We start from the raw sequence: 15,485 nt of genomic DNA, 5'->3' as shown, positions 1-15,485 counted from the left end.
TGCAGTAACAACCAAAGAGACATAGTTTAGGAACTGAGTAGGTTTTGTTTAAATCTTATCTAATATGAGATATGAAGCTCATTGAATCCATTTTATCAATGTGGCTGACTAATAAGTTCTTCTGAAATTAAAATACCCATTATACTTGACATATTTCAAAGAAAACAAAGTTCAAAATTTTTCAAAGTAGGGGTTGCTGTTCTTGTTTTCTTCAAATTTTGTACTTTCTGCTTACAGGAACTCTGGACTTGTATTGCCTTGGGTTTGAAGAAGACAATCAAAAATCAGAGAATAAACAATGTCTTCGCATGTCAAATTGCTTGCTGTGCAAACCCTATTTCTTTAAATGAACCTCAGTGACTCAGATGCCCTTTTAGAGAAATATATTTAAAAGTAGGATGGGGCAAACGCTCCAGGCTGGGAAAGATTATGCACAACTCATAAATGAGTTGCATTAGTCATAAAGAGGTGCAAATTACATACAAGCACATGGATACAGGCTTGAATTTAAAATTAGGCTGCTAGTGAAGTCGTTCAATTTATGTCAGGGTGGAGGATCTGGGTGTGGGTTAAGTGGGCAGGCACAAGAATAAACCAGATAAAGAGAAGCTAAATATATATTTAATGAGAACCAAAATCACCACACATTTTTCTTGAATCATGGAATAAAGATGATCTTCTTGCTTTCATTACGCTTAAAGGAAAAGAAATTGAAAGTCTTTGTGTTCAGTCACCACTTCCGCTTAAAACCTACACACTCCTTCCCTCAGTTAAGAAATGATTTGTTTCTTATCTAATTGAAACTAGAAATACAAGCTTAGAATGAACCCTGCAAATAAATAGGTAATACCACTCCATCTCACCATGATACTAGAACATTTAAGAATATCTTTTCAATATCTGAGAAAGAAAACAAAACTTCATTTCCACCCCCTGCACACAAATTAAAATATTCCTGTTTAGTTAAACTCAGACTTTCTGGGAGAAACAAAAATACTCCTGTTTTAAATTAGCTCCACAATATGGAATCAATGGTGCATGAGAACACATTTGGATGAAGCTGTTAGATATGGCGGACAGACATATTTGACTTGGTATTTGTTATAATTCAATTGATTGGGTAGATTCAATCTTGAAGACAGATAAGTCCTATACTATTTCAGGGAGAGCAAGGCCTAGGTGGGAATCAGTCTAGCTATGTTGATACTTATTGGGTGACTTTATAAGAGTCACCCCTGATAGATGATTTCCTCATCAGGAAAGATGGTGATCATTGCTTCAGATGGGTACCCCTGTGCCAAATGTAGGTGAGGGTAGCAAGCCCTGATCTGTGTGTCACCCTTTCAAGTAGAAAAGCCATGGCAGCCAATGTGTCCTTGGTGTTCATTTGTTATGGACCCAGATTTGTGATCCTCCACTTCTCAGGGAAGGAGTAAGTTCAGGCAAAGTGTTAGAGGCCCTAAGTTAGTGCTCTGGGTTAGAAGACTTAGTTAAGTGCTTCCTATTAGGGAATAGCAGGGATAGGGTCAATTAAGCCCTTTTGTCCTCTTCCCACTCCGAGGAAGGGTGCCTCAGGTGCTCTTTGTCAATAGGTCCTTAGAACCTATTCGGGTTTCCGGGTTTCCGGGTTTCCGTGCCTTTTTCAAACTTCCCCTCCCCTGCCACACTCTATTTGGGGGTTTTGTTTTTTCTTCTTTCTCAAAACTGACTGCCGAATTGGATGAAGCCACCAGACTCCCTTACTGAATGACTGTTCCCCACAAGGAACAGGTCCAGCAGAGAGGCAGCCGAGAAGAACTGGCAGGACCTGGGCTTGGCTGAAGGTGGGTGTGAACACAACAGTTGTCTTTGTAGACGTGCAGGGACAACTGAACAAATGTTAGCATGGAATACACATTGTGCCTGTTTCTCCCAGGTGTTGATCAGATAGAGAATTTACATAGCGCTTATATAGCCACAACTTCTGGACAAGAAAGTCTTTGCATGGATTTTCAAGTGATTCCAATATAGCAAACTTAGGAAACCCACCACCAACAACCATACTTTCTCAACCCAATAAGTCAGAAGGACCATTTGGAGGTCAGTTAATATTTAGGATGGTATATCAGTCTCCTATCATGAAATGTCATAGTCTGTGTGGCTTGACATAAATTTCTACTCTCACAGTTCTGGAAGAGAAACATCTAAGGTCAAGATGTTGGCAGGGTTGGTTTCTTCTGAGCTGCTCTCTGACTGGCAGATGGCTGCCTTCCCATTGTGGACTCACATGGTCTATGCACACACATCCTCTGACCTCTGTGTGTCCAAATTTCTTCTTCTTATGAGGTCGCCAGAGAAATTGGATTAGGGCCCTTCCTTGTGGCCTCATTTAACAATCACCTCTTTAAAAGATCCTCTGTCTAAACACAGTTACATTCTGAGGTAGTGGGTGTTATATGAAACTGGAAGCAGGAGTCCAATTCGGCTCATAACAATTAGGTTTTGTCCAAAAACAAAGGCATTTCTGCAGGAAGGGATTTAATGCAAGGAATCAGAAACTTACACAAATGCTGGAAGGACTAAAAGAACGAAGGCAGGCAGGGCACTGCTGCTTTGAAGAAATTCATGGTGTAGGAACCAGGAATCTAAGTTGCCACCCGTGGGCTCACCTTTGCAGCAAACCGTGGTGAGATAGAGATAGAGAGACAGAGACAGGAATTGACTCACATGATTAGGGAGGGTGAAATCCCATGATTTGCAGTTGGCTAGAGAGACACTGAGGAGCACCATGGTGTTACCCATTCCAAAGGCTTCATGAGACCTAAGGAGAGCTGATGCTTTAGTTTGAGTCTGAAGGTAGGAAAAACCCATATCCCAACTCAAAGCAGGAGTTTCCTCTTACTTGCAAGACAGTCATTTTATTCTATTCAGGTCCTCAACTGATTGGATGAGGCTCACCCATACTGGGCAGGGTGATCTGCATGACTTAGTCTACCCATTCCAATGTGAATCTCATCCAGGAACACCCTCACAGACACACCCAGAATAGTGTGTGACCAGTATTCAGACACCCCATGGCCCAGTCAAGAAGACACATAAAACCAACCAGCGTGAATGCTTTTACTCTCCCTACTTCTAACATTACTTGTATTCAATATAATACTTATTTTTCCCACAGAGTGCTCCCTTGCTTCCTGGATATGTGGTCCCTGTCCTTGCTGTGGTCTGAATGTTTGTGTCCCTACCCCCCAAATTCCCATGTTGAAACACCTCCACCCCATGCATTAGGAGGAGAGGCCTTTGGGAAGAGATTAAATAACCTAAGCAGATCCCTCATGTGACGACTACCTTTATACAAAGTCCCCAAGAGCTAGCTGTGGTCTTTCAGCCATACCAGGACACAGTGAGGAGATACCATCTGTGAACCAGAGGCACATCCCTGCCAGACATTGAATCACCAGCATCTTGATCTTGGATTTTCTCGCCTCCAGAACTGAGAGAGAAACGTCTGTCATTTACAAGCTGCCCAGCCTGCAGTGTCATGGCAGTCCTGTGAGCCACACAGCCTGCTCTCACCTCCTGGTCCTCTGTGACCTTGTTCTACAAGTGACACCCTCACTGTTAATGTCCTCCACTGGCTTCTCCCAGCCTGGTTTCTCAGCTTATCACTTCTCAATCTTCCCACAGTTTGGTTTCCATAAAACCTAAACATTAACATATTAGAAGCTATGGGACATGGCTAAGTAGGGGCCAGAGACAACTAATGCCTTAAAACCAGGTGATAGCTTACCTGCCTAGAGGGGACAGACAGGAAAACAGTGTATGAATTATAGAAAATAAGGAGCAGGGCCAGGGGCAAAGTGAAAAGTACATGTGACATGCTGTGGATTTCCAGGTGCATAGAAGCCTTCAAGAATTAACTCATTAATTAAGGAGGAAAAAATGTAAAAACACAAAACACAGCCAAAAAGTCTCTCTTGAAATACTAATACAATCCCCACCAACAAAATCAAGAAATTAAAAAAAAAAAAAAAGAACAAGGCAATGTCAGAAAGAGAATGGGAGAGAGAAACAGGAAGAAAATAATTATAAGAAAATGTAAAAAACAAAGGAGAAGATTTTTTTAAAAAATTGAATTTACTCTAATTTGTCCTAGAGGACATAGTAAACTCCAATAACCATGGAAGAAACTGAGAATAGAACCAAAGATTTAGAGTGCCAGATCCTGTAGCAAGGTCCTAAGCATCATAGTGAGACCCCGTCTCAAAAAAAAAAAAAAAAAAAAAAAAGCGGGGGTGGTGACGCGGGTCTGGGAACATGGCTCAGTGGTTAGGGACCTCGGGGTTCAACCCTTTGTACCAATAAATAAATAAATAAATAGTGCCAGATCGTGGTCTGTTGCAATGGATTCTATTAAGCTTTCTATTCACAAATCTCAAAAATGTATAACTTTCCTTAACACATGCGTGCACGTGCACACACACACACATCCAAATTAAAAATAAATTATTTAATCTCTTCCCAAAGGCACATAATTATAGCAATACTTTACAATGGCCCTGGGAGAAAAGTTCCTAGTTTTTTTTTTAAACAAAGCAAATTTATCATTGGTACTGAAACTGGACAAAATACACAAAATAACCATCCAAAAACTGAAAAAGAGATCAATTTCTTTAAGGAATACCTATGCAAAAATTACAAATAAAATATTAAATATATTTTAACACACACTTTAAAAAATAATAAACCATGACCATGTGGCTTCATTCCAAGATATAAATATGGCTTGTTAAAAACAGCAATTAATACAATTTCTCACATTAGAAAGTTAAAGGGGAGAAAATAATATGCCATTACTTCCTTTGAGGGTCAGCAGGCAGTTGGTAAACTCCAGCATTCACTCTTAATTTTTGTATTTTTTTAAGAAAATAAAAAGAGATATATTTCTTCTCTAAATGATGAAATTAGGTACACATAAAGGAGGAAGTGATATATACAATAAACAACAGAGATTTCATTGCTTGTTATAAATTCACACAAATGTTCAAATGAACTCAGGTTAGGATACCTTAAGTTATGTACGTTTTAGCATAGCTTTTGCAACCATTTGCAATAATAGAGAAAAGCTTACCTCTGACTTCACCTTCCACACAGCCACCTACCTCTTCCTCACCTGCCTTGTGCTAGCCCCAGGTATCACCAATGACACTGGGTTCATTGTGCTTGTTGCTAAGATGTTGACTCAGCTCTTTTTAAAGAGAGATCAGTTATGGGGTATTTATGAACCTTTTCTGTAAAAGTATCAAAATGTATGCATTCAGAAAGCAAAAAGAAAAATACGCTACAAATAGAGGATTCTTTCGTTTGTCACATAGAACAATTAGAAAGAATTTATTTTTAGGATAGAATTTCCAAGTGATTTTAATTTTATCTAAAATTTGGGCACCATAGGAGTTATTTATTTTCTCTCTGTCTCTTTCTCTCTCTCTACTGGGGATTGAATTCAGGGCTTCACATATGCTAGGCAAATACTTTACCAACTGGCTGCACCTCCAGCCCTTTTAAAAAATTTCACTTTGAGACAGGGTCTCATTAAGCTACAGAAGCTTATCTAGAACTTGAAATCCTCCTGCCTCAGCCTCCCAAGTCACTGGGATTATAGGTGTGCGCCACTGCACCCAGCTAGAAAGTACCTTTTAAATCATGCCTTTTGCTCTGTAATCTGGATTTTTAAGAAAGTGAGCTAAGAGCTCAAGGAGGGCACATGTGCCTCGTACACAAAAGTTCATGTTGCTTAATAGCAAACATTGGGAGCCATCCTATTTAAGACAATGTCCACTATTTCAATTGCTATCTGGCATTGCTAAAGAAGCGCTGGTCAATGCAATTTGAGAAGACAAAGAAAGAGTATGAATGTTGAAAAAGAAGAATCAAATATTATTAATAGGCAAGTGATATGTTTGTGAACTCAGGAAAAAACAAAGAAAAATACTGTCAACAATGGGGCACTCTTGTTAAACCAATCTCAAAAATGTATAACTTTCCTTAACACATGCGTGTGCGTGCACACACGCACATCCAAATTAAAAATAAAAAGGAGGAAGTGATACAATTTACAACAGAGATTTCATTGCTTTTTATAAATAAAACAAGAAAAATGCAAGTGTCCATTTAAAACTGATTGAAGGTTTTACCAAAATAAATGAATGAACATACACTATCTTGTATAGAACAATACTTCAATGACATCAATTCTTCTTTATTTTTAAACTAAATTGATCACAAGAAAGTTGCTTGTAGGATTTTTAGCTTGAGTTCACTTTTTTTTTAAAGGAGGTGAATTTATCAAAAGGTTCTACACATTAAAAAAAAAGGAATGTGGTTACTTGACCTGTAGTTTTACCAGATATTAAAATGTACTTTAAGCTACTATTTATAAAAGCACTTTAGTTCTAGTGCAGCAATAGATAGAGCAATGAGATAGAATGGGAATACAGAAAGAGAAATTCATTCAAAACAATTGTAAATTTGGCATAAGATAAATGTAGCATTTAAACTCAGTCAGAAAAGAGCAGACCACTCCATACAGTGTTAGGTCAAATGGCAAATAATTTGGAACATGAGATAAATCTAACTCTCTATTCATTCTCCCTTATCAAAATAAAGTCTAGCTCAATTACTTAAACGTGAGTTTTCTTAAAAAAAAAACTGTAAAAGTAATAAAAAGGAAACTGGAACAAACTATTACCTTCAGTGAGGAAGATGTTTATAGAGAAAAAGAAACCTAGAAGCCTGGACGGAAAAAAATCATACATTTGACTATATAAATATTTTAAATTTACATATAGAAAAATATATTATAAGCCAAATTTAAAAATAAATGGAAAACTATGAATTTATTGACTATACAAAAAGATCTCAAATGATATAAAAACAGGAAAGGATACAAACAGGCTATTCATTTGGTCACACAAAAAAGTTCAAATGACATGTTTACCTGGCAATATATTCCAGTCTCACCTATAATAAGATAAACAATAAATAAAACAATAACATGTGACTTTCAATCTATCAATTTGGAAATAATTCGAATTTTCACAAGACTAAGTGTTACTACAAGCATGGAAAAATGAAATATGCCTGTGGAAACAACATATAAAAACAATGTCTTTCAGATTTAAATGTTTAAAATCCTTTGATTCAGCAGTTATACCTTAAGGAATTTATTGAGAGTCTCCATGTGAAAGGAAAATATTGTATCTTTTAAATTATTAGTTAGGTTGGGTGCTATGGTGCATTCCTATAAACCCAGGGACTTGAGAGGCTGAAGTAGGAGGGTTGCAAATTCAAGATCAGACAGACTGGGTAACTTAGCATTACCCTGTTTAACCCTTAAAAAATAAATAAATAAAAAAAATAATTAATTAATTAAAAAGGGCTAGAGTGCAGCTCAGTGGTAGGGTACCCCTGGGTTCAGTCCTCTGTGCTGCAACAATAAATTAGTAATCAAAAATAATAGTTTAAAAAACCTTTAAGACATTTCATTTCTGTAACAGGCTGCATAATATTATGTAACTTATCTTCAAACCATGTCTTAAATGAATAAATAAGAGCCAAAGGAGGGGGTGAAGCATGCTTACATCTATGTAAAATGTCATTTATATGTATCAGTGTAAATGGTAAATTTATTGTCTATTGCTGGTTGTTCCCAGGATGTGTGTAAAAATGGTGATTCACCACTTACTCTGTAACCTTTAGCTGTGTTTAATTTCTTCACTCTCGGCTTCTTTCCTTCCTTCCTTCCAAAACACATACTATTTAGAGAGGGAAGTATGATCTGATTATTATATAGATGATTAAACTCAAGTTGAAATATATGCTGGTAATGAGATATTTTAACACATAACCAATACTCTAGTTTTAAACAAGTGGAGAGGTGAGTTAAACATAAGGAAACTGTTAAATACACTGTTCCCCCAAAGAGGCAAATTCATTATATGCTTTGCATGAAAATAATTTTAGATACATGTGAATATAAATAATAAAAAATAAAATCACCTAGGAGTTTCAAGTTTGCCTCATAGAGACAGTATATGGAGTCTGAAACATGATTGGTGAGTCCTCTGCAAGTATTAATGGTTTTTGTGATTATCACTTTCATTATTTTCCATTCGAAAGTTTCCCTAATTTACCACTAGAGGGCAGCAGTTGACCAGGCATTTGCCCCGGGTGGCTGCTGCCACGCTCGAGTGGAATAGCCCACCGGCCCCAGGATTTTAGTACTGGAAAAGCAGCTGAACTTTTTCTAGACAGCAGTTTTACCTACAGAATGTGAAATGGGGAGAGGGGTATGAAAAATGATGTAATGAGACAGGCATCATTACCTTATGTACATGTATGATTACACGAATGGTATGAATCTACATCGTGCACAACCATAGGAACGAAACGATGTACTCCTTTTGTGTACAATGAATCAAAATGCAGTCTGTAAAACATAAAAAATTAAAAAATAAAAATAAAAAGAATGTGAAAGGGGTTGGGACTAGATGACTCTAAGTCCTTTGCCAGCCCTAACAGGTCGTGATTTTAAGACCAAGTTGCATTCCCGTGGTGACCGTTTTGTTAAAGTTTAACCATTAAACTAACAAAAGCAATTTAAGCCCAAGTCAGTTTAGCTATACTAATCTTTTAAAATTTTCCACCAGTTGAGAACTTACTTTAAGCCAGATACTGACTTAAGCACGTTGTGTTGCTATTTACACAATTTACTTATTGAGATTAGTAATGAGGGAGGTGAGGTACAGAGGTAAAGTAACTTGCCCCAGGTCTCATGGCTGGAATAATATGGTCATAATAGTGGGGCCACTTTTGTCGTTGCTCCACTCTACTGGAAGCTATCGGTGCAATGAAAGGCAACTCACATTAACAAAATGATAACGGTTGCATCTGCCTGGCAATTCATAGTTTTACAGAAAATGATTTTCTTAGGAGCTTTTCAAGAGCACACAATTATCCTATATATTGCATCCTATGCTTATTTATTAATACTTTCTTATATAAAACACTGCAGTGTATCCATTAGGGCGACCTTTGATGACTACCCTAATCTCCACACTCCCCTCCACGTGCGCGTGCACACCACACACAGGCGAGGCCGCGTTCCCGCTGCATGCTCACCTGTCTTTTCTGCCTCTTACCCCCCTGGAGTTCATACCAGTTTCTCCCTGCTCTGTCTTTTCCCCTTCCCTGTGGAAGACTCTTTTGAGAAAGGCAGGTATGGTTTCCCCATAAGTTTTTTGCTAACCTTATGAGGCATTGGAAGGTCCTATTTTATTTTGTTTTTTGGCACATTTTTACTTTAGCAACAATCTCATTAAGTATATTTATTTTGTTCTTTTCCCAGCCAGATTTAAACTCTTTTAGATTAGATACTTAATTCTCATCTCTGTACCCTAGGGTGCAGCATAGTACTTGGAGTATAGTGGGTAATATTTATTTGTAGAGAGAAAGAGGAGGGAAGGAAGGAGGGAAGGAGGGAGAAATAAGGGAAAGAGGTGGGGAGAGAGAGAAGGAAAGAAGGAAAGAGGGAAAGACCTAGAGAGGGAGGGAGAACAGAAGATTTTTCAAACATTTGCTTTGGGAAACTTTAACCAAACTGCCTTTTACATAGATTTATTTATTTTTCCTGCAAATGACCTTGATGGTTTTGAATAACTTCAATTAATTCTCTGACTGGGTTCATTTAATCGTTTGCAATGACAGATCTTTTGTTTGTCTTTTAAATCATTCTTCCCAGGTATTGTTAGACGCTGAAATCCTTTAAACAGTCTCTCAGCACAAGCAATCAGATCTGAGAGTCAGAATTAGCTTTTAATTGAAGAGATGCAAAAACAGAAAACACATGGGAGAGTTCCAGAGTCCCTAAAGGAAGGTGACAAATGATGCAATGGTGGACAAGTAGTGAATAGACCGTTGAAGTGGAGCTACTTGTCCACAGCTTGTCTACTTGAAGGGTCCTGCTGATTCTCAAACAGAATCTTTCCTCCTCTCAGCTGGGCAGGAGTGAGGCTGCTATGATACCTGGCTGTTAGTCATACATAGCCTCTTTGGGGTCAGTTTGTCACCAGAGGAGATCCGAGGGGCTGAAATGAGACTTGGGACAAATGTGGCTTGTGGCAAACATTGCAGAAATGAATCTCAGGACATGTCAGAGGCACAGACAGAGATTTGATTAGGAAAGTGGAGACACGTTCAAGGGAGAATGCAGACCTTCTAGAGAGTGAGAGGCACTTATGGGGGTCTCAGCTCTGTTTCTGTAAAGGAAACAAGGGTGGACATGAGATGATATGTGGGGGGACATCAGTTCACAAGACAGTTTATGGTGGTCTGGCAATTCTCAGGATCCTTAGGCCGGTGTGGTATCCCTTATCTGATCAGTAGATAACATTATATTAGAGGTTTCTTAAAATACTGTCTCTCTCTTTGCTTAATCTATTTATTACATAGGCTCATTAACAATGCACACAGTAATTGTCATGAGTGCATTTATGGTAACTTTAAGATTGTAAGTGAAGATTTTCCAGAAATCTGTGAGTGATGGGCTTAATAGAACTAGCTTAGAGAGGAAAAGTGTGTGAAATTTTTATCACAAGCCTTTCAGATTAAAGTTATCTTTCCTTGTTCTTCCTCTTGCCTCCTTTCAACCTGTCTTTCTTTTCTATCCTACTCAAACTCTTCTAGCCTACTTTTGATTTTAAACCAGTTATTGGATCTGCCTCCAACCTTTGGTATTTTTCTACAAAATGTCTTTCAAAAACAGAATCCCTTCTGTTTCAGTCAAAAATTTTTGCAGCTGTGACTAAAAGACCTGACAAGAACAATTTTAGAGGAGGTCATTTATTTCAGGGCTCAGCGTTTCAGAGGTCTAGTCCATAGATAGCCGACTCCATTCCTTGTGGCTTGAAGTAAGGCAGGACACCATAGCGGAAGAGTGTGGCAGAGGGAAGCAGCTCACATGATGATCAGTAAGTAGGGAGACTTCACTTGCCGGATACCAAATATATATATGGCAAAGGTACACCCCAATGACCCATCTCCTCCAGCCACACCCTACCCACCTTCAGTTACCACTCAATTAATCATCACGGGGTTAATTCACTGATTGGGTTAAGACTCTTATAACCCAATCATTTCTCCTCCAAACCTTCTTGCACTGTCTCACACATGAAACCATTCTTCACAATGAAACCATAACACCTTCTGTGTACAAAGATATATGAATACAATGCATATAATGGTTTAACCCCTCACAATTTTCTACACCTAGAAATCTTTTCTTGCTTGTTTTTGATAGCATCCTATCCCAAATCCCCTTAGTTCTTTTGTCTCTCTGTTACATGAATTTCTCCTTCTTTGGTTAATAAATATGCTTAAACTTTTTCCAGACTAAATGGAAACAACCTTCACCAGAATCTACTGTTTCCCCACCCCCCACCCGTTTCGTGCCAGAATTTTCAACTAACATTCCTAGCTAGGCAGGAAAAGCCTGGAGCAACGGGAAACACATGAGCAAAACCAGGGAGGAGGATGGGCAGAGGCATGATCAGGGAATTGACCAGCATCCCTCATGGAGGAAGTCAGTTTGGGGGAGTGATGAGAAGTACTCTGAAAAGAGTTTTTCAAACTAAGTTCTGGGAATTCTTGAAGGGCAAGCTATGGAGTTTGGATATTGTATGATTGGCCATGTGTAACAATAGGAGAAACTTGCTCAGCAGAGTGTAGGGTAAAATGGATTTAAGGGCTCCAGGCAGAGAGGAAAACCTGTAGTGTGGTCTCAGAATAAGGTCCTAGAAAACACTGACAAGGAAAAAAAAAAGTCTGGTGATGCTCTCAAGATCAAACTTCTTAAAAATGAGATTGTTGGAAAATAGAATGCATTTTACGAAAGACAAGTTTATTTCTTAGACTAATATTTTAAAATGTGATTATACCTAGACATCATACACAGTTGAAATTTTTAAATGAGTGTTCCTAGTATGTGAGGGAATGTTACTTTGAAATGGAGAAAAACATGTGCAAACAGATGCTTAGCTAAGGTTTTGGAAAAAATGAAGTAGAGCAGATTAAGAGGGATAGATCTGTCTTCCCTACTGTGTGTATGCATGTGTGCGTGTCTATGTGTGCATGTACATGCATATGTTCATGTGTGTTCTTGTGTGCACACACGTGTGTGAAATTTGATCTGGGTCCTATCCATCTTCTCCCTTCGACTGCTGCTCCCCCAATTTGGAGCCCTTCAACTGGCAGCTTGCTGTTTGCACACCCCTGAGCTCCAGTCACCTCCCACTGCCATGTCCTCATGGTGAATCCTCTTGCTAACTCAAGGTCAGACATTTTCTTGTCCATTTGGATCCTATGCATTTTGCCCTATTAATATCTGGAAGTTCACTTCACACTGAAGTAGACCTGTTTCTTGTTGCTTTACCAACCACAGACCACTCTGGAATTTTTAACCCAAATCATGTGCACTCCATTTCCCTAACCCCAGGAAACATTTCTAACTCTGCTTCCTTGAAGCACCACGTGTTTAGCTAGGGGCCCAAAAGGGAAATACACAGGAGATCTGCAGAAGTGTCGGCGAAGTACTCCATACCACCAGACCCACTGTTCCCTACCTGCTCCTCTAGATTAGCTTCTTCCAAAGGAGGTGATTGCTTAGGATTGTCAAACTTGCTTTTCAAACTTTTAGCCTGTTGTGTTAGTCAACTTTGCACCACCGTTACCAAAATATCCAACCAGACCAACTTAGAGGAGGAAAAGTTTATTTTGGACTCACAGTTTCAGTTCAGTCCATGGTCAGCTAACTCCATTACTCAGGACCCAAGGTGAGGCAGCACATCATGTCAAAAGGGAGGCAGAATAAAGCTGTTTTCTTTCTGGTGGCCATGAAGGAAGACAGAAAGAGACAGGTGGAGGGGGCAACAGGGAAGATGCAGCCTTCCAGAGCATGCCCCCAGTGACCCACCTCCTCCAGCAACACCCCATCTGCCTGCAGTTAGCAACCAGTTAGTCCATTCAAATTAGGATGGACTGATTGAGTCACAGCTCTCATTATCTAATCATGTCACTTCTGAATATTCCTGCATTAACACAGGAGTTTTTGGGGGTCACCTCATATCCAAACCATAACACCCGTCTTGAGTGAGGGATGATTTAGCTCCTATTGTTCTTGTTCTTTAAGTATCCGCAAAGGCTCCCAGCTCTGAGACAGCAGGAAAAGTGTCATTTAGCATCTAATACACAAACACACAGAAGCATGTGCACACAACAGGGGTGGGCGGGGCTGGATGGGCAGTAGTCATCTTTCAATACAAGAATTAGTTCTTAGTCTTTTCTTTATGTGTTTCTCTGTTTTCTGAGTTTTCTCCCTTTAAAATATATCATTTTTACAAGGAACAAAATAGTTAAATGTTGTAAAATAAAAGAAAATATAAGCAAAATAAATCTTATATAATACACCTCATGGACACCATTTAATAAAACTTCTTAGAGACAGAATAATTTCTCTTAAATGCCCAATAGATTCATTTCTATTCATGACACTCAATAATTTTGTTCTTTACCCAGCAGAAGTACTTAGTAATTTATGTATCAAACTCAGTGAAATATTTATATATTTTAATTGGGCATATCTTTAAAAGGAGACTGCAAGAATGCTGATTTCCATTTGCTTGAAGTTCAGTTTGGGGCATTATATTGCTTTAGAAATTGTTCAGGTTCATAAATATTTATTTAGAGATCTGAGTAGTGCATGAATATTCTTTCTTTCCTCTAGATAATTACAAAATAAGCCCCAAATCACAAACATATCGCAAAATATAAGAATTATATATCAACAAAAGTTCTTCCTCTTTATAAGAGTAGGGTTCTAAAATTTCTCCTAATTTTGCCCTGATATATCAGTCATCCACTGTGCTACTGCTTGCAAAATTCACAGGTGATCTTAAATCTCACCAACAAAATGAACAGATAATTCTAAAAAGATATTACAATTTCCACATTCAAAATAATTTTTTGAAAATAATTTTCATAACCAAAACCGCACATGAGTACCTGCTTCTGATCCAAAGGGAGAAAAGTTTCAGCATTAGGTATCAGTTTTATTTTGTTCTATTAAGATGAAACTGGGGTTAGGCATGGATTTGGAACTGAAATTGGACTCCCTACTCCATCCCCACTTCATTAAACTGATTTTTCTACTCATTCCCAAAGCTCCCCTGTTGGGCAATAGGAAGAATGAGGTAATAGGTATCATGTTTGCTGTTAAACATGTCCAAAATCTACTGTCCAGATGAAATGAGATGATGGGTGGGTGACCACTCTCAGTGCTCATGGTGGTTCTTTTAAAGTGGTTTACTAAGGAATTAATATGTTTTCATCTTTTGGGTTGAATGAGTGGAATTAATAACTATAAAAGTGAAAAGTAGATTATAAGCATTTTAAAAATAAGAACTCAGTTTCAAGAAGGCAGCAGAACAGTGTTTATTGATCTTCCTGTTTGGCTCAGGAATGAATGGAGTAAACAGATCCTTATGGCATCATCCTTTTCCTATCAGAGGAAGATCTGGTAACTGAGCTATCCTGAAACAACTGGATCCTGCAACAGATGGGAAACTGATGAATAGAAGTCTTGTTTGTTTCTGGACTGGATTCCCCAATAATGGTCCAAGATTTTGTACAGAGCCCAAGATTTGGTGCTGAGCCAGGGTTTCTTATTAGAAGAAAATCAAGAGCAAAGTGCTGTGGAGAGGTCAATAGCCTCTTGTTGATGGGTGAAGAATGAGAAGAGTAAAAGACGTCTCTATTTTACCTCTCTACAGCAGCTCATATTGTCCTTTAGCTTCAGCTACTGTAGTAATGAAGGTTAGCCCCATCATTCTGAACTTAAATCCCTCAGAATGTAGGCAATACAGATTGAGAATGTGGAGGTAAAATTCTTCATTTTAAAAGGAGATGAGTGAAATACATACCCTGGGAAATACCTAATGCCTTGCACACAGTAGGTATAGTGTAACTGCTGCCTTATGAAATTGAAGTAATTTAAAATGGCTTTTTGGGTCTGAGAAAGAAGTCATATGACATTAGAATGAGCCAAATGAATCTAATAGGTCAAAGATCCTCTGAGAAAGACACAATTACAAAATGTATCGGTCATCACTTCGTTTAGCAGGATCCTCCAGTCACGGTGACCCTGAGCTTGAGTACCAGATGTGATCTTTATCTTACTCCATGGGAAGCCCAGCTATGAGCATTGGAGGTCTGTTGACCTCTGGAAGGGTAAGGACATTGTGTTCCTTAGCTAGCATCTGGTGCGTGCTCAACCCATAAAGTGGACCTCCCTTACCCAGGTCCCAGAGAACAGCAAACACTCATGTGATTCTTGCCCACAGTTAGGTTGAGAGAGAGTCCAGTACATCTGTCCATGTAAACATGGAGAGGCCAGG

The sequence above is a fragment of the Sciurus carolinensis genome, chromosome 10 (genome assembly GCF_902686445.1).
Source record: "Sciurus carolinensis chromosome 10, mSciCar1.2, whole genome shotgun sequence".
In the NCBI taxonomy this organism is placed as follows: Eukaryota; Metazoa; Chordata; class Mammalia; order Rodentia; family Sciuridae; genus Sciurus; species Sciurus carolinensis.
This window is presented reverse-complemented; position numbering follows the sequence as displayed.